This window comes from Aegilops tauschii, chromosome 1, assembly GCF_002575655.3.
Source record: "Aegilops tauschii subsp. strangulata cultivar AL8/78 chromosome 1, Aet v6.0, whole genome shotgun sequence".
Classification (NCBI taxonomy): Eukaryota; Viridiplantae; Streptophyta; class Magnoliopsida; order Poales; family Poaceae; genus Aegilops; species Aegilops tauschii.
In genome coordinates this window covers 33,358,693-33,379,438 of record NC_053035.3, presented here as the reverse complement: position 1 = coordinate 33,379,438, position 20,746 = coordinate 33,358,693, and the positions used below count along the sequence as shown (strand labels likewise).

The 20,746-nt window shown below is 51.1% G+C and overlaps 49 non-coding genes across 49 annotated transcripts; all 49 read right to left on the bottom strand.

Annotated features, from left to right (window-relative positions):
• Window positions 1–217: 217 nt before the first annotated feature.
• LOC141040123 (5S ribosomal RNA) lies at window positions 218–336 on the bottom strand. The gene has a single exon (XR_012201052.1). It is a non-coding gene; the product is annotated as a 5S ribosomal RNA (ribosomal RNA).
• A 302-nt stretch (window positions 337–638) lies between these two features.
• LOC141040116 (5S ribosomal RNA) lies at window positions 639–757 on the bottom strand. The gene has a single exon (XR_012201045.1). It is a non-coding gene; the product is annotated as a 5S ribosomal RNA (ribosomal RNA).
• A 302-nt stretch (window positions 758–1,059) lies between these two features.
• Window positions 1,060–1,178, bottom strand: LOC141040109 (5S ribosomal RNA). Its single transcript, XR_012201039.1, has one exon. It is a non-coding gene; the product is annotated as a 5S ribosomal RNA (ribosomal RNA).
• Window positions 1,179–1,480: 302 nt separating this feature from the next.
• LOC141040101 (5S ribosomal RNA) lies at window positions 1,481–1,599 on the bottom strand. Its single transcript, XR_012201032.1, has one exon. It is a non-coding gene; the product is annotated as a 5S ribosomal RNA (ribosomal RNA).
• Window positions 1,600–1,901: 302 nt separating this feature from the next.
• Window positions 1,902–2,020, bottom strand: LOC141040090 (5S ribosomal RNA). Its single transcript, XR_012201021.1, has one exon. It is a non-coding gene; the product is annotated as a 5S ribosomal RNA (ribosomal RNA).
• Window positions 2,021–2,322: 302 nt separating this feature from the next.
• LOC141040081 (5S ribosomal RNA) lies at window positions 2,323–2,441 on the bottom strand. Its single transcript, XR_012201012.1, has one exon. It is a non-coding gene; the product is annotated as a 5S ribosomal RNA (ribosomal RNA).
• A 302-nt stretch (window positions 2,442–2,743) lies between these two features.
• Window positions 2,744–2,862, bottom strand: LOC141040074 (5S ribosomal RNA). The gene has a single exon (XR_012201004.1). It is a non-coding gene; the product is annotated as a 5S ribosomal RNA (ribosomal RNA).
• A 302-nt stretch (window positions 2,863–3,164) lies between these two features.
• Window positions 3,165–3,283, bottom strand: LOC141040066 (5S ribosomal RNA). The gene has a single exon (XR_012200996.1). It is a non-coding gene; the product is annotated as a 5S ribosomal RNA (ribosomal RNA).
• Window positions 3,284–3,585: 302 nt separating this feature from the next.
• Window positions 3,586–3,704, bottom strand: LOC141040057 (5S ribosomal RNA). The gene has a single exon (XR_012200987.1). It is a non-coding gene; the product is annotated as a 5S ribosomal RNA (ribosomal RNA).
• Window positions 3,705–4,006: 302 nt separating this feature from the next.
• LOC141040049 (5S ribosomal RNA) lies at window positions 4,007–4,125 on the bottom strand. Its single transcript, XR_012200980.1, has one exon. It is a non-coding gene; the product is annotated as a 5S ribosomal RNA (ribosomal RNA).
• A 302-nt stretch (window positions 4,126–4,427) lies between these two features.
• LOC141040039 (5S ribosomal RNA) lies at window positions 4,428–4,546 on the bottom strand. Its single transcript, XR_012200970.1, has one exon. It is a non-coding gene; the product is annotated as a 5S ribosomal RNA (ribosomal RNA).
• Window positions 4,547–4,848: 302 nt separating this feature from the next.
• On the bottom strand, window positions 4,849–4,967 carry LOC141040028 (5S ribosomal RNA). Its single transcript, XR_012200959.1, has one exon. It is a non-coding gene; the product is annotated as a 5S ribosomal RNA (ribosomal RNA).
• Window positions 4,968–5,269: 302 nt separating this feature from the next.
• Window positions 5,270–5,388, bottom strand: LOC141040018 (5S ribosomal RNA). Its single transcript, XR_012200950.1, has one exon. It is a non-coding gene; the product is annotated as a 5S ribosomal RNA (ribosomal RNA).
• Window positions 5,389–5,690: 302 nt separating this feature from the next.
• Window positions 5,691–5,809, bottom strand: LOC141040005 (5S ribosomal RNA). The gene has a single exon (XR_012200938.1). It is a non-coding gene; the product is annotated as a 5S ribosomal RNA (ribosomal RNA).
• Window positions 5,810–6,111: 302 nt separating this feature from the next.
• LOC141039996 (5S ribosomal RNA) lies at window positions 6,112–6,230 on the bottom strand. Its single transcript, XR_012200929.1, has one exon. It is a non-coding gene; the product is annotated as a 5S ribosomal RNA (ribosomal RNA).
• Window positions 6,231–6,532: 302 nt separating this feature from the next.
• Window positions 6,533–6,651, bottom strand: LOC141039989 (5S ribosomal RNA). The gene has a single exon (XR_012200922.1). It is a non-coding gene; the product is annotated as a 5S ribosomal RNA (ribosomal RNA).
• A 302-nt stretch (window positions 6,652–6,953) lies between these two features.
• On the bottom strand, window positions 6,954–7,072 carry LOC141039977 (5S ribosomal RNA). The gene has a single exon (XR_012200910.1). It is a non-coding gene; the product is annotated as a 5S ribosomal RNA (ribosomal RNA).
• A 302-nt stretch (window positions 7,073–7,374) lies between these two features.
• Window positions 7,375–7,493, bottom strand: LOC141039968 (5S ribosomal RNA). Its single transcript, XR_012200901.1, has one exon. It is a non-coding gene; the product is annotated as a 5S ribosomal RNA (ribosomal RNA).
• A 302-nt stretch (window positions 7,494–7,795) lies between these two features.
• LOC141039961 (5S ribosomal RNA) lies at window positions 7,796–7,914 on the bottom strand. Its single transcript, XR_012200894.1, has one exon. It is a non-coding gene; the product is annotated as a 5S ribosomal RNA (ribosomal RNA).
• A 302-nt stretch (window positions 7,915–8,216) lies between these two features.
• Window positions 8,217–8,335, bottom strand: LOC141039952 (5S ribosomal RNA). The gene has a single exon (XR_012200885.1). It is a non-coding gene; the product is annotated as a 5S ribosomal RNA (ribosomal RNA).
• Window positions 8,336–8,637: 302 nt separating this feature from the next.
• On the bottom strand, window positions 8,638–8,756 carry LOC141039942 (5S ribosomal RNA). Its single transcript, XR_012200875.1, has one exon. It is a non-coding gene; the product is annotated as a 5S ribosomal RNA (ribosomal RNA).
• Window positions 8,757–9,058: 302 nt separating this feature from the next.
• LOC141039931 (5S ribosomal RNA) lies at window positions 9,059–9,177 on the bottom strand. The gene has a single exon (XR_012200864.1). It is a non-coding gene; the product is annotated as a 5S ribosomal RNA (ribosomal RNA).
• Window positions 9,178–9,479: 302 nt separating this feature from the next.
• LOC141039921 (5S ribosomal RNA) lies at window positions 9,480–9,598 on the bottom strand. Its single transcript, XR_012200854.1, has one exon. It is a non-coding gene; the product is annotated as a 5S ribosomal RNA (ribosomal RNA).
• Window positions 9,599–9,900: 302 nt separating this feature from the next.
• On the bottom strand, window positions 9,901–10,019 carry LOC141039909 (5S ribosomal RNA). The gene has a single exon (XR_012200842.1). It is a non-coding gene; the product is annotated as a 5S ribosomal RNA (ribosomal RNA).
• Window positions 10,020–10,321: 302 nt separating this feature from the next.
• On the bottom strand, window positions 10,322–10,440 carry LOC141040426 (5S ribosomal RNA). The gene has a single exon (XR_012201329.1). It is a non-coding gene; the product is annotated as a 5S ribosomal RNA (ribosomal RNA).
• Window positions 10,441–10,742: 302 nt separating this feature from the next.
• Window positions 10,743–10,861, bottom strand: LOC141039898 (5S ribosomal RNA). Its single transcript, XR_012200831.1, has one exon. It is a non-coding gene; the product is annotated as a 5S ribosomal RNA (ribosomal RNA).
• A 302-nt stretch (window positions 10,862–11,163) lies between these two features.
• Window positions 11,164–11,282, bottom strand: LOC141039888 (5S ribosomal RNA). The gene has a single exon (XR_012200821.1). It is a non-coding gene; the product is annotated as a 5S ribosomal RNA (ribosomal RNA).
• A 302-nt stretch (window positions 11,283–11,584) lies between these two features.
• On the bottom strand, window positions 11,585–11,703 carry LOC141039877 (5S ribosomal RNA). Its single transcript, XR_012200810.1, has one exon. It is a non-coding gene; the product is annotated as a 5S ribosomal RNA (ribosomal RNA).
• Window positions 11,704–12,005: 302 nt separating this feature from the next.
• On the bottom strand, window positions 12,006–12,124 carry LOC141039867 (5S ribosomal RNA). Its single transcript, XR_012200800.1, has one exon. It is a non-coding gene; the product is annotated as a 5S ribosomal RNA (ribosomal RNA).
• A 302-nt stretch (window positions 12,125–12,426) lies between these two features.
• LOC141039857 (5S ribosomal RNA) lies at window positions 12,427–12,545 on the bottom strand. The gene has a single exon (XR_012200790.1). It is a non-coding gene; the product is annotated as a 5S ribosomal RNA (ribosomal RNA).
• Window positions 12,546–12,847: 302 nt separating this feature from the next.
• LOC141039846 (5S ribosomal RNA) lies at window positions 12,848–12,966 on the bottom strand. Its single transcript, XR_012200779.1, has one exon. It is a non-coding gene; the product is annotated as a 5S ribosomal RNA (ribosomal RNA).
• A 302-nt stretch (window positions 12,967–13,268) lies between these two features.
• LOC141039835 (5S ribosomal RNA) lies at window positions 13,269–13,387 on the bottom strand. Its single transcript, XR_012200767.1, has one exon. It is a non-coding gene; the product is annotated as a 5S ribosomal RNA (ribosomal RNA).
• Window positions 13,388–13,689: 302 nt separating this feature from the next.
• On the bottom strand, window positions 13,690–13,808 carry LOC141039824 (5S ribosomal RNA). The gene has a single exon (XR_012200757.1). It is a non-coding gene; the product is annotated as a 5S ribosomal RNA (ribosomal RNA).
• A 302-nt stretch (window positions 13,809–14,110) lies between these two features.
• LOC141039814 (5S ribosomal RNA) lies at window positions 14,111–14,229 on the bottom strand. Its single transcript, XR_012200747.1, has one exon. It is a non-coding gene; the product is annotated as a 5S ribosomal RNA (ribosomal RNA).
• A 302-nt stretch (window positions 14,230–14,531) lies between these two features.
• On the bottom strand, window positions 14,532–14,650 carry LOC141039803 (5S ribosomal RNA). The gene has a single exon (XR_012200736.1). It is a non-coding gene; the product is annotated as a 5S ribosomal RNA (ribosomal RNA).
• A 302-nt stretch (window positions 14,651–14,952) lies between these two features.
• On the bottom strand, window positions 14,953–15,071 carry LOC141039795 (5S ribosomal RNA). The gene has a single exon (XR_012200728.1). It is a non-coding gene; the product is annotated as a 5S ribosomal RNA (ribosomal RNA).
• Window positions 15,072–15,373: 302 nt separating this feature from the next.
• LOC141039784 (5S ribosomal RNA) lies at window positions 15,374–15,492 on the bottom strand. The gene has a single exon (XR_012200717.1). It is a non-coding gene; the product is annotated as a 5S ribosomal RNA (ribosomal RNA).
• Window positions 15,493–15,794: 302 nt separating this feature from the next.
• On the bottom strand, window positions 15,795–15,913 carry LOC141039775 (5S ribosomal RNA). The gene has a single exon (XR_012200707.1). It is a non-coding gene; the product is annotated as a 5S ribosomal RNA (ribosomal RNA).
• A 302-nt stretch (window positions 15,914–16,215) lies between these two features.
• LOC141039764 (5S ribosomal RNA) lies at window positions 16,216–16,334 on the bottom strand. The gene has a single exon (XR_012200696.1). It is a non-coding gene; the product is annotated as a 5S ribosomal RNA (ribosomal RNA).
• A 302-nt stretch (window positions 16,335–16,636) lies between these two features.
• LOC141039753 (5S ribosomal RNA) lies at window positions 16,637–16,755 on the bottom strand. The gene has a single exon (XR_012200683.1). It is a non-coding gene; the product is annotated as a 5S ribosomal RNA (ribosomal RNA).
• Window positions 16,756–17,057: 302 nt separating this feature from the next.
• On the bottom strand, window positions 17,058–17,176 carry LOC141039742 (5S ribosomal RNA). Its single transcript, XR_012200672.1, has one exon. It is a non-coding gene; the product is annotated as a 5S ribosomal RNA (ribosomal RNA).
• A 302-nt stretch (window positions 17,177–17,478) lies between these two features.
• Window positions 17,479–17,597, bottom strand: LOC141039732 (5S ribosomal RNA). Its single transcript, XR_012200662.1, has one exon. It is a non-coding gene; the product is annotated as a 5S ribosomal RNA (ribosomal RNA).
• Window positions 17,598–17,899: 302 nt separating this feature from the next.
• On the bottom strand, window positions 17,900–18,018 carry LOC141039719 (5S ribosomal RNA). The gene has a single exon (XR_012200651.1). It is a non-coding gene; the product is annotated as a 5S ribosomal RNA (ribosomal RNA).
• Window positions 18,019–18,320: 302 nt separating this feature from the next.
• LOC141039708 (5S ribosomal RNA) lies at window positions 18,321–18,439 on the bottom strand. Its single transcript, XR_012200640.1, has one exon. It is a non-coding gene; the product is annotated as a 5S ribosomal RNA (ribosomal RNA).
• A 302-nt stretch (window positions 18,440–18,741) lies between these two features.
• LOC141039698 (5S ribosomal RNA) lies at window positions 18,742–18,860 on the bottom strand. Its single transcript, XR_012200629.1, has one exon. It is a non-coding gene; the product is annotated as a 5S ribosomal RNA (ribosomal RNA).
• A 302-nt stretch (window positions 18,861–19,162) lies between these two features.
• Window positions 19,163–19,281, bottom strand: LOC141039689 (5S ribosomal RNA). Its single transcript, XR_012200620.1, has one exon. It is a non-coding gene; the product is annotated as a 5S ribosomal RNA (ribosomal RNA).
• Window positions 19,282–19,583: 302 nt separating this feature from the next.
• LOC141039679 (5S ribosomal RNA) lies at window positions 19,584–19,702 on the bottom strand. The gene has a single exon (XR_012200609.1). It is a non-coding gene; the product is annotated as a 5S ribosomal RNA (ribosomal RNA).
• A 302-nt stretch (window positions 19,703–20,004) lies between these two features.
• LOC141039668 (5S ribosomal RNA) lies at window positions 20,005–20,123 on the bottom strand. Its single transcript, XR_012200598.1, has one exon. It is a non-coding gene; the product is annotated as a 5S ribosomal RNA (ribosomal RNA).
• A 302-nt stretch (window positions 20,124–20,425) lies between these two features.
• On the bottom strand, window positions 20,426–20,544 carry LOC141039658 (5S ribosomal RNA). The gene has a single exon (XR_012200588.1). It is a non-coding gene; the product is annotated as a 5S ribosomal RNA (ribosomal RNA).
• Between the last annotated feature and the right edge of the window lie 202 nt (window positions 20,545–20,746).

Genomic DNA, 20,746 nt, shown 5'->3' with positions numbered 1-20,746 from the left:
GCTCAACTACGGAGACGAGTTTTACCACGGTTCAACCGCACCAGTGCCTATTTACCATGGTTTCGACCCCTTTCAGAACACGCTTGCCGCCGCTAGACGCGTGAATAATGAGCAGCGAGCTAAAACTTACCGTAAACGTGCAAAATAATAAAACGTGCTAAACATACGTCGCGCTCGTGCGTTTTGTTTTGCACGCGGTGCAAAACAAATTAAAAAGGGAATGCAACACGAGGACTTCCCAGGAGGTCACCCATCCTAGTACTACTCTCGCCCAAGCACGCTTAACTTCGGAGTTCTGATGGGATCCGGTGCTTTAGTGCTGGTATGATCGCATCCGACATGTTACCCCCGTCTTCGTCCCTTATGCTTGCCCCTCCCAGCTCCACTACACACACGATTGCACATTCCTTTGGCCGCTCCCGCTCAACTACGGAGACGAGTTTTACCACGGTTCAACCGCACCAGTGCCTATTTACCATGGTTTCGACCCCTTTCAGAACACGCTTGCCGCCGCTAGACGCGTGAATAATGAGCAGCGAGCTAAAACTTACCGTAAACGTGCAAAATAATAAAACGTGCTAAACATACGTCGCGCTCGTGCGTTTTGTTTTGCACGCGGTGCAAAACAAATTAAAAAGGGAATGCAACACGAGGACTTCCCAGGAGGTCACCCATCCTAGTACTACTCTCGCCCAAGCACGCTTAACTTCGGAGTTCTGATGGGATCCGGTGCTTTAGTGCTGGTATGATCGCATCCGACATGTTACCCCCGTCTTCGTCCCTTATGCTTGCCCCTCCCAGCTCCACTACACACACGATTGCACATTCCTTTGGCCGCTCCCGCTCAACTACGGAGACGAGTTTTACCACGGTTCAACCGCACCAGTGCCTATTTACCATGGTTTCGACCCCTTTCAGAACACGCTTGCCGCCGCTAGACGCGTGAATAATGAGCAGCGAGCTAAAACTTACCGTAAACGTGCAAAATAATAAAACGTGCTAAACATACGTCGCGCTCGTGCGTTTTGTTTTGCACGCGGTGCAAAACAAATTAAAAAGGGAATGCAACACGAGGACTTCCCAGGAGGTCACCCATCCTAGTACTACTCTCGCCCAAGCACGCTTAACTTCGGAGTTCTGATGGGATCCGGTGCTTTAGTGCTGGTATGATCGCATCCGACATGTTACCCCCGTCTTCGTCCCTTATGCTTGCCCCTCCCAGCTCCACTACACACACGATTGCACATTCCTTTGGCCGCTCCCGCTCAACTACGGAGACGAGTTTTACCACGGTTCAACCGCACCAGTGCCTATTTACCATGGTTTCGACCCCTTTCAGAACACGCTTGCCGCCGCTAGACGCGTGAATAATGAGCAGCGAGCTAAAACTTACCGTAAACGTGCAAAATAATAAAACGTGCTAAACATACGTCGCGCTCGTGCGTTTTGTTTTGCACGCGGTGCAAAACAAATTAAAAAGGGAATGCAACACGAGGACTTCCCAGGAGGTCACCCATCCTAGTACTACTCTCGCCCAAGCACGCTTAACTTCGGAGTTCTGATGGGATCCGGTGCTTTAGTGCTGGTATGATCGCATCCGACATGTTACCCCCGTCTTCGTCCCTTATGCTTGCCCCTCCCAGCTCCACTACACACACGATTGCACATTCCTTTGGCCGCTCCCGCTCAACTACGGAGACGAGTTTTACCACGGTTCAACCGCACCAGTGCCTATTTACCATGGTTTCGACCCCTTTCAGAACACGCTTGCCGCCGCTAGACGCGTGAATAATGAGCAGCGAGCTAAAACTTACCGTAAACGTGCAAAATAATAAAACGTGCTAAACATACGTCGCGCTCGTGCGTTTTGTTTTGCACGCGGTGCAAAACAAATTAAAAAGGGAATGCAACACGAGGACTTCCCAGGAGGTCACCCATCCTAGTACTACTCTCGCCCAAGCACGCTTAACTTCGGAGTTCTGATGGGATCCGGTGCTTTAGTGCTGGTATGATCGCATCCGACATGTTACCCCCGTCTTCGTCCCTTATGCTTGCCCCTCCCAGCTCCACTACACACACGATTGCACATTCCTTTGGCCGCTCCCGCTCAACTACGGAGACGAGTTTTACCACGGTTCAACCGCACCAGTGCCTATTTACCATGGTTTCGACCCCTTTCAGAACACGCTTGCCGCCGCTAGACGCGTGAATAATGAGCAGCGAGCTAAAACTTACCGTAAACGTGCAAAATAATAAAACGTGCTAAACATACGTCGCGCTCGTGCGTTTTGTTTTGCACGCGGTGCAAAACAAATTAAAAAGGGAATGCAACACGAGGACTTCCCAGGAGGTCACCCATCCTAGTACTACTCTCGCCCAAGCACGCTTAACTTCGGAGTTCTGATGGGATCCGGTGCTTTAGTGCTGGTATGATCGCATCCGACATGTTACCCCCGTCTTCGTCCCTTATGCTTGCCCCTCCCAGCTCCACTACACACACGATTGCACATTCCTTTGGCCGCTCCCGCTCAACTACGGAGACGAGTTTTACCACGGTTCAACCGCACCAGTGCCTATTTACCATGGTTTCGACCCCTTTCAGAACACGCTTGCCGCCGCTAGACGCGTGAATAATGAGCAGCGAGCTAAAACTTACCGTAAACGTGCAAAATAATAAAACGTGCTAAACATACGTCGCGCTCGTGCGTTTTGTTTTGCACGCGGTGCAAAACAAATTAAAAAGGGAATGCAACACGAGGACTTCCCAGGAGGTCACCCATCCTAGTACTACTCTCGCCCAAGCACGCTTAACTTCGGAGTTCTGATGGGATCCGGTGCTTTAGTGCTGGTATGATCGCATCCGACATGTTACCCCCGTCTTCGTCCCTTATGCTTGCCCCTCCCAGCTCCACTACACACACGATTGCACATTCCTTTGGCCGCTCCCGCTCAACTACGGAGACGAGTTTTACCACGGTTCAACCGCACCAGTGCCTATTTACCATGGTTTCGACCCCTTTCAGAACACGCTTGCCGCCGCTAGACGCGTGAATAATGAGCAGCGAGCTAAAACTTACCGTAAACGTGCAAAATAATAAAACGTGCTAAACATACGTCGCGCTCGTGCGTTTTGTTTTGCACGCGGTGCAAAACAAATTAAAAAGGGAATGCAACACGAGGACTTCCCAGGAGGTCACCCATCCTAGTACTACTCTCGCCCAAGCACGCTTAACTTCGGAGTTCTGATGGGATCCGGTGCTTTAGTGCTGGTATGATCGCATCCGACATGTTACCCCCGTCTTCGTCCCTTATGCTTGCCCCTCCCAGCTCCACTACACACACGATTGCACATTCCTTTGGCCGCTCCCGCTCAACTACGGAGACGAGTTTTACCACGGTTCAACCGCACCAGTGCCTATTTACCATGGTTTCGACCCCTTTCAGAACACGCTTGCCGCCGCTAGACGCGTGAATAATGAGCAGCGAGCTAAAACTTACCGTAAACGTGCAAAATAATAAAACGTGCTAAACATACGTCGCGCTCGTGCGTTTTGTTTTGCACGCGGTGCAAAACAAATTAAAAAGGGAATGCAACACGAGGACTTCCCAGGAGGTCACCCATCCTAGTACTACTCTCGCCCAAGCACGCTTAACTTCGGAGTTCTGATGGGATCCGGTGCTTTAGTGCTGGTATGATCGCATCCGACATGTTACCCCCGTCTTCGTCCCTTATGCTTGCCCCTCCCAGCTCCACTACACACACGATTGCACATTCCTTTGGCCGCTCCCGCTCAACTACGGAGACGAGTTTTACCACGGTTCAACCGCACCAGTGCCTATTTACCATGGTTTCGACCCCTTTCAGAACACGCTTGCCGCCGCTAGACGCGTGAATAATGAGCAGCGAGCTAAAACTTACCGTAAACGTGCAAAATAATAAAACGTGCTAAACATACGTCGCGCTCGTGCGTTTTGTTTTGCACGCGGTGCAAAACAAATTAAAAAGGGAATGCAACACGAGGACTTCCCAGGAGGTCACCCATCCTAGTACTACTCTCGCCCAAGCACGCTTAACTTCGGAGTTCTGATGGGATCCGGTGCTTTAGTGCTGGTATGATCGCATCCGACATGTTACCCCCGTCTTCGTCCCTTATGCTTGCCCCTCCCAGCTCCACTACACACACGATTGCACATTCCTTTGGCCGCTCCCGCTCAACTACGGAGACGAGTTTTACCACGGTTCAACCGCACCAGTGCCTATTTACCATGGTTTCGACCCCTTTCAGAACACGCTTGCCGCCGCTAGACGCGTGAATAATGAGCAGCGAGCTAAAACTTACCGTAAACGTGCAAAATAATAAAACGTGCTAAACATACGTCGCGCTCGTGCGTTTTGTTTTGCACGCGGTGCAAAACAAATTAAAAAGGGAATGCAACACGAGGACTTCCCAGGAGGTCACCCATCCTAGTACTACTCTCGCCCAAGCACGCTTAACTTCGGAGTTCTGATGGGATCCGGTGCTTTAGTGCTGGTATGATCGCATCCGACATGTTACCCCCGTCTTCGTCCCTTATGCTTGCCCCTCCCAGCTCCACTACACACACGATTGCACATTCCTTTGGCCGCTCCCGCTCAACTACGGAGACGAGTTTTACCACGGTTCAACCGCACCAGTGCCTATTTACCATGGTTTCGACCCCTTTCAGAACACGCTTGCCGCCGCTAGACGCGTGAATAATGAGCAGCGAGCTAAAACTTACCGTAAACGTGCAAAATAATAAAACGTGCTAAACATACGTCGCGCTCGTGCGTTTTGTTTTGCACGCGGTGCAAAACAAATTAAAAAGGGAATGCAACACGAGGACTTCCCAGGAGGTCACCCATCCTAGTACTACTCTCGCCCAAGCACGCTTAACTTCGGAGTTCTGATGGGATCCGGTGCTTTAGTGCTGGTATGATCGCATCCGACATGTTACCCCCGTCTTCGTCCCTTATGCTTGCCCCTCCCAGCTCCACTACACACACGATTGCACATTCCTTTGGCCGCTCCCGCTCAACTACGGAGACGAGTTTTACCACGGTTCAACCGCACCAGTGCCTATTTACCATGGTTTCGACCCCTTTCAGAACACGCTTGCCGCCGCTAGACGCGTGAATAATGAGCAGCGAGCTAAAACTTACCGTAAACGTGCAAAATAATAAAACGTGCTAAACATACGTCGCGCTCGTGCGTTTTGTTTTGCACGCGGTGCAAAACAAATTAAAAAGGGAATGCAACACGAGGACTTCCCAGGAGGTCACCCATCCTAGTACTACTCTCGCCCAAGCACGCTTAACTTCGGAGTTCTGATGGGATCCGGTGCTTTAGTGCTGGTATGATCGCATCCGACATGTTACCCCCGTCTTCGTCCCTTATGCTTGCCCCTCCCAGCTCCACTACACACACGATTGCACATTCCTTTGGCCGCTCCCGCTCAACTACGGAGACGAGTTTTACCACGGTTCAACCGCACCAGTGCCTATTTACCATGGTTTCGACCCCTTTCAGAACACGCTTGCCGCCGCTAGACGCGTGAATAATGAGCAGCGAGCTAAAACTTACCGTAAACGTGCAAAATAATAAAACGTGCTAAACATACGTCGCGCTCGTGCGTTTTGTTTTGCACGCGGTGCAAAACAAATTAAAAAGGGAATGCAACACGAGGACTTCCCAGGAGGTCACCCATCCTAGTACTACTCTCGCCCAAGCACGCTTAACTTCGGAGTTCTGATGGGATCCGGTGCTTTAGTGCTGGTATGATCGCATCCGACATGTTACCCCCGTCTTCGTCCCTTATGCTTGCCCCTCCCAGCTCCACTACACACACGATTGCACATTCCTTTGGCCGCTCCCGCTCAACTACGGAGACGAGTTTTACCACGGTTCAACCGCACCAGTGCCTATTTACCATGGTTTCGACCCCTTTCAGAACACGCTTGCCGCCGCTAGACGCGTGAATAATGAGCAGCGAGCTAAAACTTACCGTAAACGTGCAAAATAATAAAACGTGCTAAACATACGTCGCGCTCGTGCGTTTTGTTTTGCACGCGGTGCAAAACAAATTAAAAAGGGAATGCAACACGAGGACTTCCCAGGAGGTCACCCATCCTAGTACTACTCTCGCCCAAGCACGCTTAACTTCGGAGTTCTGATGGGATCCGGTGCTTTAGTGCTGGTATGATCGCATCCGACATGTTACCCCCGTCTTCGTCCCTTATGCTTGCCCCTCCCAGCTCCACTACACACACGATTGCACATTCCTTTGGCCGCTCCCGCTCAACTACGGAGACGAGTTTTACCACGGTTCAACCGCACCAGTGCCTATTTACCATGGTTTCGACCCCTTTCAGAACACGCTTGCCGCCGCTAGACGCGTGAATAATGAGCAGCGAGCTAAAACTTACCGTAAACGTGCAAAATAATAAAACGTGCTAAACATACGTCGCGCTCGTGCGTTTTGTTTTGCACGCGGTGCAAAACAAATTAAAAAGGGAATGCAACACGAGGACTTCCCAGGAGGTCACCCATCCTAGTACTACTCTCGCCCAAGCACGCTTAACTTCGGAGTTCTGATGGGATCCGGTGCTTTAGTGCTGGTATGATCGCATCCGACATGTTACCCCCGTCTTCGTCCCTTATGCTTGCCCCTCCCAGCTCCACTACACACACGATTGCACATTCCTTTGGCCGCTCCCGCTCAACTACGGAGACGAGTTTTACCACGGTTCAACCGCACCAGTGCCTATTTACCATGGTTTCGACCCCTTTCAGAACACGCTTGCCGCCGCTAGACGCGTGAATAATGAGCAGCGAGCTAAAACTTACCGTAAACGTGCAAAATAATAAAACGTGCTAAACATACGTCGCGCTCGTGCGTTTTGTTTTGCACGCGGTGCAAAACAAATTAAAAAGGGAATGCAACACGAGGACTTCCCAGGAGGTCACCCATCCTAGTACTACTCTCGCCCAAGCACGCTTAACTTCGGAGTTCTGATGGGATCCGGTGCTTTAGTGCTGGTATGATCGCATCCGACATGTTACCCCCGTCTTCGTCCCTTATGCTTGCCCCTCCCAGCTCCACTACACACACGATTGCACATTCCTTTGGCCGCTCCCGCTCAACTACGGAGACGAGTTTTACCACGGTTCAACCGCACCAGTGCCTATTTACCATGGTTTCGACCCCTTTCAGAACACGCTTGCCGCCGCTAGACGCGTGAATAATGAGCAGCGAGCTAAAACTTACCGTAAACGTGCAAAATAATAAAACGTGCTAAACATACGTCGCGCTCGTGCGTTTTGTTTTGCACGCGGTGCAAAACAAATTAAAAAGGGAATGCAACACGAGGACTTCCCAGGAGGTCACCCATCCTAGTACTACTCTCGCCCAAGCACGCTTAACTTCGGAGTTCTGATGGGATCCGGTGCTTTAGTGCTGGTATGATCGCATCCGACATGTTACCCCCGTCTTCGTCCCTTATGCTTGCCCCTCCCAGCTCCACTACACACACGATTGCACATTCCTTTGGCCGCTCCCGCTCAACTACGGAGACGAGTTTTACCACGGTTCAACCGCACCAGTGCCTATTTACCATGGTTTCGACCCCTTTCAGAACACGCTTGCCGCCGCTAGACGCGTGAATAATGAGCAGCGAGCTAAAACTTACCGTAAACGTGCAAAATAATAAAACGTGCTAAACATACGTCGCGCTCGTGCGTTTTGTTTTGCACGCGGTGCAAAACAAATTAAAAAGGGAATGCAACACGAGGACTTCCCAGGAGGTCACCCATCCTAGTACTACTCTCGCCCAAGCACGCTTAACTTCGGAGTTCTGATGGGATCCGGTGCTTTAGTGCTGGTATGATCGCATCCGACATGTTACCCCCGTCTTCGTCCCTTATGCTTGCCCCTCCCAGCTCCACTACACACACGATTGCACATTCCTTTGGCCGCTCCCGCTCAACTACGGAGACGAGTTTTACCACGGTTCAACCGCACCAGTGCCTATTTACCATGGTTTCGACCCCTTTCAGAACACGCTTGCCGCCGCTAGACGCGTGAATAATGAGCAGCGAGCTAAAACTTACCGTAAACGTGCAAAATAATAAAACGTGCTAAACATACGTCGCGCTCGTGCGTTTTGTTTTGCACGCGGTGCAAAACAAATTAAAAAGGGAATGCAACACGAGGACTTCCCAGGAGGTCACCCATCCTAGTACTACTCTCGCCCAAGCACGCTTAACTTCGGAGTTCTGATGGGATCCGGTGCTTTAGTGCTGGTATGATCGCATCCGACATGTTACCCCCGTCTTCGTCCCTTATGCTTGCCCCTCCCAGCTCCACTACACACACGATTGCACATTCCTTTGGCCGCTCCCGCTCAACTACGGAGACGAGTTTTACCACGGTTCAACCGCACCAGTGCCTATTTACCATGGTTTCGACCCCTTTCAGAACACGCTTGCCGCCGCTAGACGCGTGAATAATGAGCAGCGAGCTAAAACTTACCGTAAACGTGCAAAATAATAAAACGTGCTAAACATACGTCGCGCTCGTGCGTTTTGTTTTGCACGCGGTGCAAAACAAATTAAAAAGGGAATGCAACACGAGGACTTCCCAGGAGGTCACCCATCCTAGTACTACTCTCGCCCAAGCACGCTTAACTTCGGAGTTCTGATGGGATCCGGTGCTTTAGTGCTGGTATGATCGCATCCGACATGTTACCCCCGTCTTCGTCCCTTATGCTTGCCCCTCCCAGCTCCACTACACACACGATTGCACATTCCTTTGGCCGCTCCCGCTCAACTACGGAGACGAGTTTTACCACGGTTCAACCGCACCAGTGCCTATTTACCATGGTTTCGACCCCTTTCAGAACACGCTTGCCGCCGCTAGACGCGTGAATAATGAGCAGCGAGCTAAAACTTACCGTAAACGTGCAAAATAATAAAACGTGCTAAACATACGTCGCGCTCGTGCGTTTTGTTTTGCACGCGGTGCAAAACAAATTAAAAAGGGAATGCAACACGAGGACTTCCCAGGAGGTCACCCATCCTAGTACTACTCTCGCCCAAGCACGCTTAACTTCGGAGTTCTGATGGGATCCGGTGCTTTAGTGCTGGTATGATCGCATCCGACATGTTACCCCCGTCTTCGTCCCTTATGCTTGCCCCTCCCAGCTCCACTACACACACGATTGCACATTCCTTTGGCCGCTCCCGCTCAACTACGGAGACGAGTTTTACCACGGTTCAACCGCACCAGTGCCTATTTACCATGGTTTCGACCCCTTTCAGAACACGCTTGCCGCCGCTAGACGCGTGAATAATGAGCAGCGAGCTAAAACTTACCGTAAACGTGCAAAATAATAAAACGTGCTAAACATACGTCGCGCTCGTGCGTTTTGTTTTGCACGCGGTGCAAAACAAATTAAAAAGGGAATGCAACACGAGGACTTCCCAGGAGGTCACCCATCCTAGTACTACTCTCGCCCAAGCACGCTTAACTTCGGAGTTCTGATGGGATCCGGTGCTTTAGTGCTGGTATGATCGCATCCGACATGTTACCCCCGTCTTCGTCCCTTATGCTTGCCCCTCCCAGCTCCACTACACACACGATTGCACATTCCTTTGGCCGCTCCCGCTCAACTACGGAGACGAGTTTTACCACGGTTCAACCGCACCAGTGCCTATTTACCATGGTTTCGACCCCTTTCAGAACACGCTTGCCGCCGCTAGACGCGTGAATAATGAGCAGCGAGCTAAAACTTACCGTAAACGTGCAAAATAATAAAACGTGCTAAACATACGTCGCGCTCGTGCGTTTTGTTTTGCACGCGGTGCAAAACAAATTAAAAAGGGAATGCAACACGAGGACTTCCCAGGAGGTCACCCATCCTAGTACTACTCTCGCCCAAGCACGCTTAACTTCGGAGTTCTGATGGGATCCGGTGCTTTAGTGCTGGTATGATCGCATCCGACATGTTACCCCCGTCTTCGTCCCTTATGCTTGCCCCTCCCAGCTCCACTACACACACGATTGCACATTCCTTTGGCCGCTCCCGCTCAACTACGGAGACGAGTTTTACCACGGTTCAACCGCACCAGTGCCTATTTACCATGGTTTCGACCCCTTTCAGAACACGCTTGCCGCCGCTAGACGCGTGAATAATGAGCAGCGAGCTAAAACTTACCGTAAACGTGCAAAATAATAAAACGTGCTAAACATACGTCGCGCTCGTGCGTTTTGTTTTGCACGCGGTGCAAAACAAATTAAAAAGGGAATGCAACACGAGGACTTCCCAGGAGGTCACCCATCCTAGTACTACTCTCGCCCAAGCACGCTTAACTTCGGAGTTCTGATGGGATCCGGTGCTTTAGTGCTGGTATGATCGCATACGACATGTTACCCCCGTCTTCGTCCCTTATGCTTGCCCCTCCCAGCTCCACTACACACACGATTGCACATTCCTTTGGCCGCTCCCGCTCAACTACGGAGACGAGTTTTACCACGGTTCAACCGCACCAGTGCCTATTTACCATGGTTTCGACCCCTTTCAGAACACGCTTGCCGCCGCTAGACGCGTGAATAATGAGCAGCGAGCTAAAACTTACCGTAAACGTGCAAAATAATAAAACGTGCTAAACATACGTCGCGCTCGTGCGTTTTGTTTTGCACGCGGTGCAAAACAAATTAAAAAGGGAATGCAACACGAGGACTTCCCAGGAGGTCACCCATCCTAGTACTACTCTCGCCCAAGCACGCTTAACTTCGGAGTTCTGATGGGATCCGGTGCTTTAGTGCTGGTATGATCGCATCCGACATGTTACCCCCGTCTTCGTCCCTTATGCTTGCCCCTCCCAGCTCCACTACACACACGATTGCACATTCCTTTGGCCGCTCCCGCTCAACTACGGAGACGAGTTTTACCACGGTTCAACCGCACCAGTGCCTATTTACCATGGTTTCGACCCCTTTCAGAACACGCTTGCCGCCGCTAGACGCGTGAATAATGAGCAGCGAGCTAAAACTTACCGTAAACGTGCAAAATAATAAAACGTGCTAAACATACGTCGCGCTCGTGCGTTTTGTTTTGCACGCGGTGCAAAACAAATTAAAAAGGGAATGCAACACGAGGACTTCCCAGGAGGTCACCCATCCTAGTACTACTCTCGCCCAAGCACGCTTAACTTCGGAGTTCTGATGGGATCCGGTGCTTTAGTGCTGGTATGATCGCATCCGACATGTTACCCCCGTCTTCGTCCCTTATGCTTGCCCCTCCCAGCTCCACTACACACACGATTGCACATTCCTTTGGCCGCTCCCGCTCAACTACGGAGACGAGTTTTACCACGGTTCAACCGCACCAGTGCCTATTTACCATGGTTTCGACCCCTTTCAGAACACGCTTGCCGCCGCTAGACGCGTGAATAATGAGCAGCGAGCTAAAACTTACCGTAAACGTGCAAAATAATAAAACGTGCTAAACATACGTCGCGCTCGTGCGTTTTGTTTTGCACGCGGTGCAAAACAAATTAAAAAGGGAATGCAACACGAGGACTTCCCAGGAGGTCACCCATCCTAGTACTACTCTCGCCCAAGCACGCTTAACTTCGGAGTTCTGATGGGATCCGGTGCTTTAGTGCTGGTATGATCGCATCCGACATGTTACCCCCGTCTTCGTCCCTTATGCTTGCCCCTCCCAGCTCCACTACACACACGATTGCACATTCCTTTGGCCGCTCCCGCTCAACTACGGAGACGAGTTTTACCACGGTTCAACCGCACCAGTGCCTATTTACCATGGTTTCGACCCCTTTCAGAACACGCTTGCCGCCGCTAGACGCGTGAATAATGAGCAGCGAGCTAAAACTTACCGTAAACGTGCAAAATAATAAAACGTGCTAAACATACGTCGCGCTCGTGCGTTTTGTTTTGCACGCGGTGCAAAACAAATTAAAAAGGGAATGCAACACGAGGACTTCCCAGGAGGTCACCCATCCTAGTACTACTCTCGCCCAAGCACGCTTAACTTCGGAGTTCTGATGGGATCCGGTGCTTTAGTGCTGGTATGATCGCATCCGACATGTTACCCCCGTCTTCGTCCCTTATGCTTGCCCCTCCCAGCTCCACTACACACACGATTGCACATTCCTTTGGCCGCTCCCGCTCAACTACGGAGACGAGTTTTACCACGGTTCAACCGCACCAGTGCCTATTTACCATGGTTTCGACCCCTTTCAGAACACGCTTGCCGCCGCTAGACGCGTGAATAATGAGCAGCGAGCTAAAACTTACCGTAAACGTGCAAAATAATAAAACGTGCTAAACATACGTCGCGCTCGTGCGTTTTGTTTTGCACGCGGTGCAAAACAAATTAAAAAGGGAATGCAACACGAGGACTTCCCAGGAGGTCACCCATCCTAGTACTACTCTCGCCCAAGCACGCTTAACTTCGGAGTTCTGATGGGATCCGGTGCTTTAGTGCTGGTATGATCGCATCCGACATGTTACCCCCGTCTTCGTCCCTTATGCTTGCCCCTCCCAGCTCCACTACACACACGATTGCACATTCCTTTGGCCGCTCCCGCTCAACTACGGAGACGAGTTTTACCACGGTTCAACCGCACCAGTGCCTATTTACCATGGTTTCGACCCCTTTCAGAACACGCTTGCCGCCGCTAGACGCGTGAATAATGAGCAGCGAGCTAAAACTTACCGTAAACGTGCAAAATAATAAAACGTGCTAAACATACGTCGCGCTCGTGCGTTTTGTTTTGCACGCGGTGCAAAACAAATTAAAAAGGGAATGCAACACGAGGACTTCCCAGGAGGTCACCCATCCTAGTACTACTCTCGCCCAAGCACGCTTAACTTCGGAGTTCTGATGGGATCCGGTGCTTTAGTGCTGGTATGATCGCATCCGACATGTTACCCCCGTCTTCGTCCCTTATGCTTGCCCCTCCCAGCTCCACTACACACACGATTGCACATTCCTTTGGCCGCTCCCGCTCAACTACGGAGACGAGTTTTACCACGGTTCAACCGCACCAGTGCCTATTTACCATGGTTTCGACCCCTTTCAGAACACGCTTGCCGCCGCTAGACGCGTGAATAATGAGCAGCGAGCTAAAACTTACCGTAAACGTGCAAAATAATAAAACGTGCTAAACATACGTCGCGCTCGTGCGTTTTGTTTTGCACGCGGTGCAAAACAAATTAAAAAGGGAATGCAACACGAGGACTTCCCAGGAGGTCACCCATCCTAGTACTACTCTCGCCCAAGCACGCTTAACTTCGGAGTTCTGATGGGATCCGGTGCTTTAGTGCTGGTATGATCGCATCCGACATGTTACCCCCGTCTTCGTCCCTTATGCTTGCCCCTCCCAGCTCCACTACACACACGATTGCACATTCCTTTGGCCGCTCCCGCTCAACTACGGAGACGAGTTTTACCACGGTTCAACCGCACCAGTGCCTATTTACCATGGTTTCGACCCCTTTCAGAACACGCTTGCCGCCGCTAGACGCGTGAATAATGAGCAGCGAGCTAAAACTTACCGTAAACGTGCAAAATAATAAAACGTGCTAAACATACGTCGCGCTCGTGCGTTTTGTTTTGCACGCGGTGCAAAACAAATTAAAAAGGGAATGCAACACGAGGACTTCCCAGGAGGTCACCCATCCTAGTACTACTCTCGCCCAAGCACGCTTAACTTCGGAGTTCTGATGGGATCCGGTGCTTTAGTGCTGGTATGATCGCATCCGACATGTTACCCCCGTCTTCGTCCCTTATGCTTGCCCCTCCCAGCTCCACTACACACACGATTGCACATTCCTTTGGCCGCTCCCGCTCAACTACGGAGACGAGTTTTACCACGGTTCAACCGCACCAGTGCCTATTTACCATGGTTTCGACCCCTTTCAGAACACGCTTGCCGCCGCTAGACGCGTGAATAATGAGCAGCGAGCTAAAACTTACCGTAAACGTGCAAAATAATAAAACGTGCTAAACATACGTCGCGCTCGTGCGTTTTGTTTTGCACGCGGTGCAAAACAAATTAAAAAGGGAATGCAACACGAGGACTTCCCAGGAGGTCACCCATCCTAGTACTACTCTCGCCCAAGCACGCTTAACTTCGGAGTTCTGATGGGATCCGGTGCTTTAGTGCTGGTATGATCGCATCCGACATGTTACCCCCGTCTTCGTCCCTTATGCTTGCCCCTCCCAGCTCCACTACACACACGATTGCACATTCCTTTGGCCGCTCCCGCTCAACTACGGAGACGAGTTTTACCACGGTTCAACCGCACCAGTGCCTATTTACCATGGTTTCGACCCCTTTCAGAACACGCTTGCCGCCGCTAGACGCGTGAATAATGAGCAGCGAGCTAAAACTTACCGTAAACGTGCAAAATAATAAAACGTGCTAAACATACGTCGCGCTCGTGCGTTTTGTTTTGCACGCGGTGCAAAACAAATTAAAAAGGGAATGCAACACGAGGACTTCCCAGGAGGTCACCCATCCTAGTACTACTCTCGCCCAAGCACGCTTAACTTCGGAGTTCTGATGGGATCCGGTGCTTTAGTGCTGGTATGATCGCATCCGACATGTTACCCCCGTCTTCGTCCCTTATGCTTGCCCCTCCCAGCTCCACTACACACACGATTGCACATTCCTTTGGCCGCTCCCGCTCAACTACGGAGACGAGTTTTACCACGGTTCAACCGCACCAGTGCCTATTTACCATGGTTTCGACCCCTTTCAGAACACGCTTGCCGCCGCTAGACGCGTGAATAATGAGCAGCGAGCTAAAACTTACCGTAAACGTGCAAAATAATAAAACGTGCTAAACATACGTCGCGCTCGTGCGTTTTGTTTTGCACGCGGTGCAAAACAAATTAAAAAGGGAATGCAACACGAGGACTTCCCAGGAGGTCACCCATCCTAGTACTACTCTCGCCCAAGCACGCTTAACTTCGGAGTTCTGATGGGATCCGGTGCTTTAGTGCTGGTATGATCGCATCCGACATGTTACCCCCGTCTTCGTCCCTTATGCTTGCCCCTCCCAGCTCCACTACACACACGATTGCACATTCCTTTGGCCGCTCCCGCTCAACTACGGAGACGAGTTTTACCACGGTTCAACCGCACCAGTGCCTATTTACCATGGTTTCGACCCCTTTCAGAACACGCTTGCCGCCGCTAGACGCGTGAATAATGAGCAGCGAGCTAAAACTTACCGTAAACGTGCAAAATAATAAAACGTGCTAAACATACGTCGCGCTCGTGCGTTTTGTTTTGCACGCGGTGCAAAACAAATTAAAAAGGGAATGCAACACGAGGACTTCCCAGGAGGTCACCCATCCTAGTACTACTCTCGCCCAAGCACGCTTAACTTCGGAGTTCTGATGGGATCCGGTGCTTTAGTGCTGGTATGATCGCATCCGACATGTTACCCCCGTCTTCGTCCCTTATGCTTGCCCCTCCCAGCTCCACTACACACACGATTGCACATTCCTTTGGCCGCTCCCGCTCAACTACGGAGACGAGTTTTACCACGGTTCAACCGCACCAGTGCCTATTTACCATGGTTTCGACCCCTTTCAGAACACGCTTGCCGCCGCTAGACGCGTGAATAATGAGCAGCGAGCTAAAACTTACCGTAAACGTGCAAAATAATAAAACGTGCTAAACATACGTCGCGCTCGTGCGTTTTGTTTTGCACGCGGTGCAAAACAAATTAAAAAGGGAATGCAACACGAGGACTTCCCAGGAGGTCACCCATCCTAGTACTACTCTCGCCCAAGCACGCTTAACTTCGGAGTTCTGATGGGATCCGGTGCTTTAGTGCTGGTATGATCGCATCCGACATGTTACCCCCGTCTTCGTCCCTTATGCTTGCCCCTCCCAGCTCCACTACACACACGATTGCACATTCCTTTGGCCGCTCCCGCTCAACTACGGAGACGAGTTTTACCACGGTTCAACCGCACCAGTGCCTATTTACCATGGTTTCGACCCCTTTCAGAACACGCTTGCCGCCGCTAGACGCGTGAATAATGAGCAGCGAGCTAAAACTTACCGTAAACGTGCAAAATAATAAAACGTGCTAAACATACGTCGCGCTCGTGCGTTTTGTTTTGCACGCGGTGCAAAACAAATTAAAAAGGGAATGCAACACGAGGACTTCCCAGGAGGTCACCCATCCTAGTACTACTCTCGCCCAAGCACGCTTAACTTCGGAGTTCTGATGGGATCCGGTGCTTTAGTGCTGGTATGATCGCATCCGACATGTTACCCCCGTCTTCGTCCCTTATGCTTGCCCCTCCCAGCTCCACTACACACACGATTGCACATTCCTTTGGCCGCTCCCGCTCAACTACGGAGACGAGTTTTACCACGGTTCAACCGCACCAGTGCCTATTTACCATGGTTTCGACCCCTTTCAGAACACGCTTGCCGCCGCTAGACGCGTGAATAATGAGCAGCGAGCTAAAACTTACCGTAAACGTGCAAAATAATAAAACGTGCTAAACATACGTCGCGCTCGTGCGTTTTGTTTTGCACGCGGTGCAAAACAAATTAAAAAGGGAATGCAACACGAGGACTTCCCAGGAGGTCACCCATCCTAGTACTACTCTCGCCCAAGCACGCTTAACTTCGGAGTTCTGATGGGATCCGGTGCTTTAGTGCTGGTATGATCGCATCCGACATGTTACCCCCGTCTTCGTCCCTTATGCTTGCCCCTCCCAGCTCCACTACACACACGATTGCACATTCCTTTGGCCGCTCCCGCTCAACTACGGAGACGAGTTTTACCACGGTTCAACCGCACCAGTGCCTATTTACCATGGTTTCGACCCCTTTCAGAACACGCTTGCCGCCGCTAGACGCGTGAATAATGAGCAGCGAGCTAAAACTTACCGTAAACGTGCAAAATAATAAAACGTGCTAAACATACGTCGCGCTCGTGCGTTTTGTTTTGCACGCGGTGCAAAACAAATTAAAAAGGGAATGCAACACGAGGACTTCCCAGGAGGTCACCCATCCTAGTACTACTCTCGCCCAAGCACGCTTAACTTCGGAGTTCTGATGGGATCCGGTGCTTTAGTGCTGGTATGATCGCATCCGACATGTTACCCCCGTCTTCGTCCCTTATGCTTGCCCCTCCCAGCTCCACTACACACACGATTGCACATTCCTTTGGCCGCTCCCGCTCAACTACGGAGACGAGTTTTACCACGGTTCAACCGCACCAGTGCCTATTTACCATGGTTTCGACCCCTTTCAGAACACGCTTGCCGCCGCTAGACGCGTGAATAATGAGCAGCGAGCTAAAACTTACCGTAAACGTGCAAAATAATAAAACGTGCTAAACATACGTCGCGCTCGTGCGTTTTGTTTTGCACGCGGTGCAAAACAAATTAAAAAGGGAATGCAACACGAGGACTTCCCAGGAGGTCACCCATCCTAGTACTACTCTCGCCCAAGCACGCTTAACTTCGGAGTTCTGATGGGATCCGGTGCTTTAGTGCTGGTATGATCGCATCCGACATGTTACCCCCGTCTTCGTCCCTTATGCTTGCCCCTCCCAGCTCCACTACACACACGATTGCACATTCCTTTGGCCGCTCCCGCTCAACTACGGAGACGAGTTTTACCACGGTTCAACCGCACCAGTGCCTATTTACCATGGTTTCGACCCCTTTCAGAACACGCTTGCCGCCGCTAGACGCGTGAATAATGAGCAGCGAGCTAAAACTTACCGTAAACGTGCAAAATAATAAAACGTGCTAAACATACGTCGCGCTCGTGCGTTTTGTTTTGCACGCGGTGCAAAACAAATTAAAAAGGGAATGCAACACGAGGACTTCCCAGGAGGTCACCCATCCTAGTACTACTCTCGCCCAAGCACGCTTAACTTCGGAGTTCTGATGGGATCCGGTGCTTTAGTGCTGGTATGATCGCATCCGACATGTTACCCCCGTCTTCGTCCCTTATGCTTGCCCCTCCCAGCTCCACTACACACACGATTGCACATTCCTTTGGCCGCTCCCGCTCAACTACGGAGACGAGTTTTACCACGGTTCAACCGCACCAGTGCCTATTTACCATGGTTTCGACCCCTTTCAGAACACGCTTGCCGCCGCTAGACGCGTGAATAATGAGCAGCGAGCTAAAACTTACCGTAAACGTGCAAAATAATAAAACGTGCTAAACATACGTCGCGCTCGTGCGTTTTGTTTTGCACGCGGTGCAAAACAAATTAAAAAGGGAATGCAACACGAGGACTTCCCAGGAGGTCACCCATCCTAGTACTACTCTCGCCCAAGCACGCTTAACTTCGGAGTTCTGATGGGATCCGGTGCTTTAGTGCTGGTATGATCGCATCCGACATGTTACCCCCGTCTTCGTCCCTTATGCTTGCCCCTCCCAGCTCCACTACACACACGATTGCACATTCCTTTGGCCGCTCCCGCTCAACTACGGAGACGAGTTTTACCACGGTTCAACCGCACCAGTGCCTATTTACCATGGTTTCGACCCCTTTCAGAACACGCTTGCCGCCGCTAGACGCGTGAATAATGAGCAGCGAGCTAAAACTTACCGTAAACGTGCAAAATAATAAAACGTGCTAAACATACGTCGCGCTCGTGCGTTTTGTTTTGCACGCGGTGCAAAACAAATTAAAAAGGGAATGCAACACGAGGACTTCCCAGGAGGTCACCCATCCTAGTACTACTCTCGCCCAAGCACGCTTAACTTCGGAGTTCTGATGGGATCCGGTGCTTTAGTGCTGGTATGATCGCATCCGACATGTTACCCCCGTCTTCGTCCCTTATGCTTGCCCCTCCCAGCTCCACTACACACACGATTGCACATTCCTTTGGCCGCTCCCGCTCAACTACGGAGACGAGTTTTACCACGGTTCAACCGCACCAGTGCCTATTTACCATGGTTTCGACCCCTTTCAGAACACGCTTGCCGCCGCTAGACGCGTGAATAATGAGCAGCGAGCTAAAACTTACCGTAAACGTGCAAAATAATAAAACGTGCTAAACATACGTCGCGCTCGTGCGTTTTGTTTTGCACGCGGTGCAAAACAAATTAAAAAGGGAATGCAACACGAGGACTTCCCAGGAGGTCACCCATCCTAGTACTACTCTCGCCCAAGCACGCTTAACTTCGGAGTTCTGATGGGATCCGGTGCTTTAGTGCTGGTATGATCGCATCCGACATGTTACCCCCGTCTTCGTCCCTTATGCTTGCCCCTCCCAGCTCCACTACACACACGATTGCACATTCCTTTGGCCGCTCCCGCTCAACTACGGAGACGAGTTTTACCACGGTTCAACCGCACCAGTGCCTATTTACCATGGTTTCGACCCCTTTCAGAACACGCTTGCCGCCGCTAGACGCGTGAATAATGAGCAGCGAGCTAAAACTTACCGTAAACGTGCAAAATAATAAAACGTGCTAAACATACGTCGCGCTCGTGCGTTTTGTTTTGCACGCGGTGCAAAACAAATTAAAAAGGGAATGCAACACGAGGACTTCCCAGGAGGTCACCCATCCTAGTACTACTCTCGCCCAAGCACGCTTAACTTCGGAGTTCTGATGGGATCCGGTGCTTTAGTGCTGGTATGATCGCATCCGACATGTTACCCCCGTCTTCGTCCCTTATGCTTGCCCCTCCCAGCTCCACTACACACACGATTGCACATTCCTTTGGCCGCTCCCGCTCAACTACGGAGACGAGTTTTACCACGGTTCAACCGCACCAGTGCCTATTTACCATGGTTTCGACCCCTTTCAGAACACGCTTGCCGCCGCTAGACGCGTGAATAATGAGCAGCGAGCTAAAACTTACCGTAAACGTGCAAAATAATAAAACGTGCTAAACATACGTCGCGCTCGTGCGTTTTGTTTTGCACGCGGTGCAAAACAAATTAAAAAGGGAATGCAACACGAGGACTTCCCAGGAGGTCACCCATCCTAGTACTACTCTCGCCCAAGCACGCTTAACTTCGGAGTTCTGATGGGATCCGGTGCTTTAGTGCTGGTATGATCGCATCCGACATGTTACCCCCGTCTTCGTCCCTTATGCTTGCCCCTCCCAGCTCCACTACACACACGATTGCACATTCCTTTGGCCGCTCCCGCTCAACTACGGAGACGAGTTTTACCACGGTTCAACCGCACCAGTGCCTATTTACCATGGTTTCGACCCCTTTCAGAACACGCTTGCCGCCGCTAGACGCGTGAATAATGAGCAGCGAGCTAAAACTTACCGTAAACGTGCAAAATAATAAAACGTGCTAAACATACGTCGCGCTCGTGCGTTTTGTTTTGCACGCGGTGCAAAACAAATTAAAAAGGGAATGCAACACGAGGACTTCCCAGGAGGTCACCCATCCTAGTACTACTCTCGCCCAAGCACGCTTAACTTCGGAGTTCTGATGGGATCCGGTGCTTTAGTGCTGGTATGATCGCATCCGACATGTTACCCCCGTCTTCGTCCCTTATGCTTGCCCCTCCCAGCTCCACTACACACACGATTGCACATTCCTTTGGCCGCTCCCGCTCAACTACGGAGACGAGTTTTACCACGGTTCAACCGCACCAGTGCCTATTTACCATGGTTTCGACCCCTTTCAGAACACGCTTGCCGCCGCTAGACGCGTGAATAATGAGCAGCG